This window comes from Schistocerca cancellata, chromosome 2 (assembly GCF_023864275.1).
Source record: "Schistocerca cancellata isolate TAMUIC-IGC-003103 chromosome 2, iqSchCanc2.1, whole genome shotgun sequence".
NCBI lineage: Eukaryota > Metazoa > Arthropoda > Insecta > Orthoptera > Acrididae > Schistocerca > Schistocerca cancellata.
The window spans coordinates 525,458,813-525,468,552 of NC_064627.1; positions in this window are offsets into that span (position 1 = coordinate 525,458,813).

Genomic DNA, 9,740 nt, shown 5'->3' on the forward strand with positions numbered 1-9,740 from the left:
TTTTAGCTTTGGATTTCAGATGAGTTCATCTGTTACGGAGTGTCAAGTCTTGGTGGGAGTGGGCTGCCTTTGCAATGACCATTTCACATACGAGAATGAAATCCGAGGATTTTCAGACGATGGGGACGTCACATAGCTATAGGCGCATCTTCGTGCAGCTATGAGAGCTCCAGTGCAGATGACGGCGGAACGTGTTGGTCAGGTGTGCGCGGCAAACGAGCACTGCGTCGCTTTTCTGTCAGAGATAGATCAGATCTAGAAGTTTCATCAGGTTAGTGCCCCATCACGCACTCACCTGTACCTCGCCCAGGCGCCAATTACGCTGTGGTTCCGTAGAGATGAAGTCCAGGCTTCGGTAGTTACAGATTTCCAGTTCAAACCGTAGGTTGATCAATTACATAATGGAGTAATAAATTAGCAAATTAACTTTTAGAGTGGCAGAGTTATCCGATGGTTAGTGGTTTGTAAAATTTGGTGGTTACCGAAAATGAAACCGTTTCTCTGGGATCAAGAAATGACGATCAGGAGAACACTTAGCCCAGTTTTGCTAAATTACTGTTCTTGACTTTGTCACAGAGGACAGAATGCCTTGCTGTCAATACTCAAGTGGAGATGGCTAAATTTTTGTGTTTTACTATCACTTTAATATAACTACAATAACGAAGTAACGTTTTTAAACTGTCATGGGAAACCGTTTTTCTGTTGATGGATCCTTTTCTTCAAGGTTCCTTGGCCGAAATGGTAAAAAAAATGGTTCAAATGGCTCTGAGCACTATGGGACCTAACTGCTGAGGTCATCAGTCCCCTAGAACTTAGAACTACTTCCTAACTAACCCAAGGACATCACACACATCCATGCCCGAGGCAGGATTCGAACCTGCGACCGTAGCGGTCGCGCGGTTCCAGAGTATAGCGCCTAGAACCGCTCGGCCACTCCGGCCGGCCGAAATGGTTAGTGAAGGTTTAGCGAGGAAGGGCTGTTTAAGGGAATGGCATACCCCAGTGCCAAGGGAGTGCTTGCCTGCCAGGCTTAAGAGCAACCCCGTTAATCAATATTTTTTCGTGTGCAACATGATTACGAGAAGCTAGGGTGGTGGAGGTTTTAAGCACTGACTTCCTCGTACGGTGTGTTTTTGTAAGTAAAGTGGGATTTTTTTGTGTTATGCTCTTGGGAAAATCTTATGGCTTTCGGACTGAGGTGAAGTTTCACTTTCGTCACCTTTCATGGCGAGCAGGTTTCTGTAACACTAAGGTTAGTGTGGCACTTACCTCCTGGTAAAGTTGAGGCTCTCCTTCAGTTATTGTGTGGTTTCCGCTCTTTGTTGACAGATAAATTACGTGAGACTAACAATACTGAATTTTACTTCCCAATTATCTTCCAGTCAGGCAACATTCTACCGACTATCTCCACCTTGGATGAAGGTATCGCGTGAGCTTTTATATAAAATGCTTACTGAGAAGATTATAAAGCCATCTCGCTGTATGCGTCGCCTTTATCTCTGATGTCTAAGAATAAAGGGGGGCACCCGTTGTGAACCATCGTGTGCATAATCATAAAATAATGATGGAGTCAGTCCCTTTATCTGATCTATATGGGTATTTTTAATGGTTTACTGGCGACCGTTATTTTTCCGTTTTCGATTGTAACTATGTGTATTACCATATTCACCTTGATGAAGAACGCAAGGCAGCCATTGCCTTTTGCACTGACTACAACTTATGTAAATTCACCTATGTATCTTTCAGCCTTTCTATCGGGCAGCAGTTCCCTCTAGGTTACGTGAATCCATGTTCGGAGATCTGAAATTCCAGTCTGTGTATATCTACTTGGACGAGCTGACATTTACAGTGGCATCGTCCCCGAGCATTTGGAGCACTTTCGAATGGTTCTGGAGGGTCTGATGGAAGCGGGGCTAACTTTGAGACCACATTAAAATTACTTATCTCGTCATCAGATATCTAGTCTCAGTCATCTAGTCTCGCCCTAGGACCCAAGCAATTTACAATTTCCACCCTCATAAGACTAAGAAATGGGTAGCCCGTTCCACTGTAATTCCGAAAATTGCAGAGCTAGTCACTCTGTTAAATCTGTTGCGGATGAAGGGGGAGCCGTTTGTCTAGATCAGCAGCCTGCAGGCTCCATTGGATGTGCTTAAGATCACTTTGAGTAATGCTCCTGTTCTGGTCATTCCTAACTTCAGTCAATACTTCGTGGTCCAAACAGACACCTCTACTTCAGGGGTTGCTGCCCTGTTGCTCCAGGAGCGAGGTGGCGAGAGTAGGCCCTTAGCCTACGCCTCTACACACCTGTCTCCAGCCGAGAAGAAATACTGTACTTATGAGTTTGAGGCACTGTCTGTTCTCTTCTAACTAGAGAGATTTAAGTACTACGAACACCGGGAATTCATACTCGAGACGGAAAACCAAGGTCTTAGTTGGGTTATGACTCTCCCACATAAAACCGTATTTCGAGGTGAACTGTCCGAATTTTGAGCTTCTGACTAAGCATGCGCCACACTTGGAGGTGCGATAACGTTGTAGCAGATGCCTTGAGCAGAAAATTCGAAGAGGAAGTTGGTTCTTCTACTCACGACGCCAAAGAGGTAGAATGTCTTGTTAAGACTTTACCGAGGTTCCAGTACTGCTAGCTGACCTTACGCAACACCATGAGCAGGACCGCAAGTAGTGCTCCATTAGGGAGCAGTTGAGAGACGGTCTGCAAGTTCCCAGGTACGAATTGTGGAAGGACATTCTCTGATGCCACGTACGCCACGATGAAGATCTTCAGGTCTGTCTGTCTACCACACTTGTTCTAGCTGTTTTCAAATATTGTTAAAATATTTTGTGGGACTCACCTAGGGAGGGGGGGGGGGGGCATTAAGAAGATCCTAACCTGGTCTATACTGTAACACGATGTTCGAAAAATCGTTAATCAGTTTCAGAAATGAATGATGACTGCGTTGAATTTCAGGTGTAGGAGGTTGCTTCAATGCACTCGGGCAGAGATCCCCCATGGAGCGTCATTTATTGGTAACGTGGAACCAACGAGGGCAGAGCTATATAATTGTGATGGTTAACGGTTTCACTCGGTTTAACTGATTGCTCCCCAGTAGTGTTATAACTGACCAACAAAGTACTATGCATCTGAGTAAGATTTTTCTCTTGGTTCAGTCCTCCGAAGATCATTGTCAACGGTAATGCTACTCGATTCTCTTCGAGGTAATTTCGGAACTTCTGTTTCTTATCAGGGCTTAAACATGTCAACACGACACCGTACTTCCTCCAACCTTGGTGAATCGTAATTTAAAAACTGCTCTGATTGTTTTCAACTCTGAGGCTCAAACTAATGGGAGCTTTCTTTACCATGGCTGAGTCTAGTCTTTAATACCGCCACATGTGCGCACAGAGCTACCCCGGCTGTTGTGTTTGCCTACTCCTTAATTCCCCCTTATCAAGTATCTGGTCCATACATGATGTGTTGTCCAAAGCTATCAGTCTTGGGTTAATCAAGGATAATCGGTGTCGAGCCAGTGTAAATATTTAGAGAGCCCATAAAGGGAAAGTGGCACAGTACAACCGGCGTCCAGAGAATATTCAGGTGTGCGTGAGTAGTTTTAGGGTCTCTGCGAACAAGGCATCTGGAAATCTATCACGCAGGGTCCGTATAAGGTATTGGAGGTACCCGCTCTGGTCAGGCCCAGGCTCCATAACGAAGAGAGTGGTAATGAGATGTGGGTGCACCTTAGCCATATTAACTGACGTAGTATTAATTAAGTTTCCTTTCTGCTGCCCCGCCCTCTGGGGTTCCTGCCTTTTCTTCCAACTTGGTATGGCAGAGCACATCCGGACACGAGGGACATGCGCTGAAAAACGAGATGAACACATTTCTTTACATGAAATGTATTCGTAGTTGTGATTATGACCACCGAAAATCAGTGCCGGACCGGAACTCGAACCTGGATTTCCCCTTATCGCCAGCGGTCGCCTTATCATTTGGCTGTCCGAGCACTAATCACGTCGAGACCTAAACTTCCGTATGTTGTCAACCGTAAGTCTATAAACAATACTCTCACATCCATAATATACGAGATGTGTTTTTTAAGTAAGTACCGCTTTGATTAAGAAAAGACGTGCTAAGATATCTCAATAATTTTATTTTTACACGATAGCCTGTATCTTAATCTACGCACTGACGCCATTACAGTCTGATTCTTCCTTGTTTACGTTGTGTACTGAGTGTTTAAGGTGCCTCCGATAATCGTGAGTCCCGCCGACTTTGAAGTACAGGCTGTTATAAGATTTCTTAGTGCTAAAGGCCTAAAATCGATCGGTACTCATCGTGAGATCTGTGCAGTTTACGGAGAAAGCATTATGAGTGATGGAATGGTGAGAAAGTGAGTGAGAGCATTTAAAGATGGCCGCATAAATGTGCATGATGAACACGGAGGGACCACCTTCGGTCGTTAATGAAAGTTTGGTGCAGGAAGTGGATAATAAAGTGAGAGAGAACAGACGCTTTACGATTTTCTCCTTGCGGGATGGCTTTCCTAATGTTTCTCGTAGTGTTTTGTACAGCATTGCGACCGAGCAGCCGAACGGGGTGGCCGAGCGAGTCTAGGTGCTACAGTTTGGAACCGCGCGAACCGCTACGGTCGCAGGTTCGAATCCTGCCTCGGGCATGGATGTGTGTGATGTCCTTAGCTTAGTTAGGTTTAAGTAGTTCTAAGTTCTAGGGGACTGATGACCTTAGAAGTTAAGTCCCATGAGCACTTGAATTACCGAAAATTGTGGGCAGGTTGGGTACCGAATATGTTGACGGATGTACACCAAACCTAACGTTTAGACAGTGAGCGGTACCACAACGACGGTGATGGTTTCTTAAGCCAAATTGTTAAAAAATGGTTGAAATGGCTCTGAGCACTACGGGACTTAACTTCTGAGGTCATCAATCCCCTAGAATCCTCTGATCACCTGTGGCCATTCATGTCCCTTGTGCATTCCGACGGACTTGGGGAATTCCAGCAGGACAATGGGACACCCCACACGTCCGGAATTTCTGCAGAGCATCTCCAAGAGCACTCTTCTGAATTTAAAGTCTTCCGCTGGCTATCGAACTCCCCAGACATGAACATTATTGAGCATATCTGGGATACCTTGCAATGTGCTGTTCGGAAGAGATCTTCACCCGCTCGTACTGTTACGGATTTATGGACAGAACTGCAGTATTCAAAAATGGTTCAAATGGCTCTGAGCACTATGGGACTTAACATCTATGGTCATCAGTCCCCTAGAACTTAGAACTACTGAAACCTAACTAACCTAAGGACATCACACAACACCCAGTCATTACGAGGCAGAGAAAATCCCTGACCCCGCCGGGAATCGAACCCGGGATCCCGGGCGTGGGAAGCGAGAACGCTACCGCACGACCACGAGTTGCGGACTGCAGGATTCATGGCGTCAGCTCCTTCAGCACTACTTCAGACATTAGTCGGGTCCATGCCACAACTGGATGAGGCATTTCTGCTTGCTCATGAGGGCTCTACACGATATTATGTAGGTGTAGCAGTTTCTTTGGCTCTTCAGTGTATAATGCACTCGGTTCAGGCTCCTTGTTGTTGTTGTCTGTTGTTGTGTGTGGCCAGGCGATTTGAGGAACGTGTCGCTCGTATCAAAACATAATAGCATCCATTTGATAACTGTCATAGCTATAATTTGATTGTGTGTTTCAAATTATCGGGGTTTTGTAAATTATATGCTCATTGTCATGAATCATGACGTCCAAAGTATTTTTCTTGCCTAGTGCACTGTGCACTAAATCGTCAGTCACTTTCTTTTCCTTGTTTGGAAACCGCAAACCTGACAAGGGCAAAATTAGTATTTCTTCGTATTTTACTTTCAAGCCAAGCTTGTGTTTACACAGGTGAGGTTATTCAGCCAACCGTTCGCGTCTTCCTTTCGCCTATGTTTTCGTCCCGCGTGATGTTTAAGTATTTACCTTTTCCATCTCGTGGCGTAATATGAAGCTGAATGTCGGTTGGCCGCTGAAGTTCTTTACTATCAGGTGTAAGTGGGTGTGGTTGCCTTGGTCAGTAATGTTATTATCTTGTAGCGACTTTCACAACCGTCTACTCCACAAGGCCCGCGTGTAATCTGGTGACTTTAGTTTTACTCGTTTTGCTTAAAAGTTACTTCTATGTTCACCAGGCTATCCTTACATGTTTGTGCCTTCGGGCGTATTACCACCGGCTGCTTAGAAAAGGAGTGCGGTGAGCAGCGTATCGGGCCTCCTCCGAGTAATATCTGGTCCCTTCGTCTGGGTCACACCGACCGATGTGTGACGGTATCTTTTAAGCGGCTTCAATTCCTTTATGTTTCCTTTTTATTTGTTGTATTCCTAAGATGTTTGTGGCCTGCTTGCTTTTAAAACTGTTTTCTTAGACCCTTTGAAGATATTGTTATACATCTTCGATTGGTGAAATATTATCTTGCTTCTCTGATAACATTTGCTGTAAATATTTCAACAAAATTAACCAGTGGCACACAAGATTTGCATATGTTTTGAAAGAGAATAACATTTGTTGTAAAATTAAATTTTCTTACGTCATGTTCCCCATGAATGACAGTTGAGATCAAGTGTTTGAGTTTATACTATTATCTTTTGTTATTTTCTCTTACTGAAATACTTGATAGCATCGTTGATCGACTACCCGTAATTGTTCTTAAATGAGTTTTATCATAATGTATCAAGGTCCTGTTGGCCTAATTGATACAGTTATTTCCCCGAGAAGCGTAAAGAAAAATCTTGATGTGAATGATGTTCCCCCTTATTTTGCCCAGTCCTTCTACTGCCAGGCAACCTTACGCAACTACAGCGTAAGGTAACGCATGATTTTTTTTTGCTTTCGGCACACTCTTGAACTACTGACCTTGAAATATTGAAGTCGGTATGTCCGATGTGAGCCGTGGAAAAATATGCTGTTTTGAAGAGCGCGCCATAGCGCGTAGTGTGAAGCTGACGCCCTCCGTTTCTGGTGGTGGCGCCGCAGTGGCAATCGCAGCTTTGGTGTCACACTCTGGTGGGAAAGGTAAAGGTGGCCTGCTCACGTGCGCTTAAGGGGCTCCATGAGTTCGCCAGTGAGTCAGTCGTCATCTAGGGGCGAGTGTGGTCAGTTGGTTCGCCGGGTCAGTGTGGGGCTGTCAGTGTCTGTCTGTCTGTCGTCCGGAGTGCTACTATGTGACAGGCCGCTAGTCTGCTCGAGTTTTGGTTCAGGCAATGGTCATTGGCGTTTGGATCGATCGGTTGGTCGGTCGCGCACTGGGACACAAGATGACTCGTCCGTCTTGAGTGTCGGCGCATGTAAGGTCGCCACGTCTGTCCAATGGCCCGCGCCGTATAGCGAGGGGTAGTGGCTTCGCGGCCGACACGAGAGCAACAGGAGCCAACCCACGACATCGGTATGGCCGGTGCCATCTGCGACGCCGTGAGACGGGAGATCGGCGCGCCTTCCTGCGTCCGTTGGAGCGGCTGGCAGCGGACGGTTCGGGAGAGCGTTTTGGGGGTGCTGCGCCGGGTCTTCGAGAGACATCACAGTTTATTAGAAATTAAGTGATTGGTAATATTTTGTTACATTTTACTTGTGAAATTCGACTTGTTTTCTCGGTCAGTCTCTCGTCCGCATTTGTTAAGCAGTTAGTGTCTGTCTGTCTGTCTGTCGGTCTGCCGTACGTTAACAGCTGCCTCTGTCTGGTTTGTCGGATTCGGTGTTAACGAATTTATTCCTTGAAGTGTGACGGCCGAAGTCCTGAAATATGTTTTTATCTTGTCTATCATCTTGAGAGGTGGTATATGTGTAATGTAGGGCATGTTTGTACATTTTATGTAAGACTACATTTCATGGGTTTTTCATTAAATGGTCATTTCAGTATATAAAGTTGCCACCCTTCCATCGTAAGAATTTTCTTTGAAAAACAAGTTGCACTTTCGGTGATAAGTAATTTTTTTTTAAATGTGAGTGTTTTGTACCATTTCCATTCCTCCTACAGGGTGCATAGTTTATGTGTTTGTGTGAGTTGTTAAAATTTTTAGTTTAAAGTAATCTGGTGCGTTGCAGATTCGCATCAGTGTAGTCTTTCAGAGGCTGTTGTGAGCGGTCGTGACTACGGCCGTGTTAAAAAGCAGCGGCAAGCTTCTCAGCCATAGAGCTCATACTGTCAAAATAAATAAATAAATAAATAATTAAAAAAAATTGTTATTTCTGACTCCGAATATATTGTAACTTGATATGTAGAGGGTGCTTTCTGATTATAATTTTTAAATCTGTTTTTCTTAAAGGGTTATAAGGAATAAAATTTCCATTTGTTGAAATTTAATTTGTTTCATCAGTTACCCAATGGCAACTACTTCCACGCTCACATAGTGTGATTAAATGTGTTAATGTTCTTTATGAATTGTTAGTAAATAAAGTAAATCCTTTAAGAAAAGCTTTTGAAAGTAAATTCGCGGTTCACATGCATCTAGCTTCAACTACCATTCCTCGTTTAGAGTCTTAATTCCGTCGTGCCGTCGTCATAACTTTGGAAACCTTTTCATGTGAATCATCTCAGTACAATTGAGAGCTTCCTCTACGCCCTGCCCTTTTATACCTTGTGTACGCTATACTACTGCCATCTTTACATGTGCATATCGATATCCCATGACTTTTGTGACCCGATATATCCCATGAAAATGCCTTCTTCGAGTTATATGTTGTTCCCGTAATATAGAGGAAACTGTTCGAGTAAGCACTTCGCAACGATAAGTGAAGTAATCGGGAGCATAACACTACAATAAATGGCCACTACACTGCTGCAGGGTCTACATTGTATTATTATTATTGGTGGTAGTGGACAGACACAAAGCATTTTCAGCCGAGGACTTGAGATTTCTGACACTTCAGAAGTAAGGAGTCCAAATCAATCATGTGATTTACGAACAGTAGTGCAAAGTCCAACGCACATATCTTTAAAAAAATGGTTCAAATGGCTCTGAGCACTATAGGACTTAACAGCTGAGGTCATCAGTCTCCTAGAACTTAGAACTAATTAAACCTAACTAACCTAAGGACATCACACACATCCACGCCCGAGGCAGGATTCGAACCTGCGACCGTAGCGGTCGCGCGGTTCCAGACTGAAGCGCCTAGAACCGCTCGGCCACTTCGGCCGGCACATATCTTAATTTGGTTGATTTTAAGTGAGGGTGTAGGATGAGGGTGAAACAGTTCCCGTTAGGGTAAGGAGTAGCGCAGAGAAAACATGTTCTGTAACAAATCCCTGCCCTCGTTGTGGATCGTTAGCTTTCTTTTCGGAGATTGTGTTGGAGGTAGCACTCGCGATGCAGAAAACAGTTGTTATAAGTAAGCAGTACCTGTTGTCGCCCTGAGTCATTGGTTCATGGTATAACTCTAGCTATGTCAAGACTTTTTCCATAATACGCATTACAAAGGTGGTGGGCGTACTTTGTGCTCACAAAAAAAAAGCTAATTGTTGTTGAATTGCAGTAAAAACATATCTTTTAAAGAGGTACCGATGTGTAATCTTTGTTGACAACTGTAAAAAACCTTATAACACACTCTTAGACTATCAATTCGTTTTCAAAACATGTACTATCGACATCATAGCATTAAAAACATAAAAAATGCAAATTTAGTTCATTGTTGATCACTTTTACTTCAACATACGGTTTAAAGAGATACTGA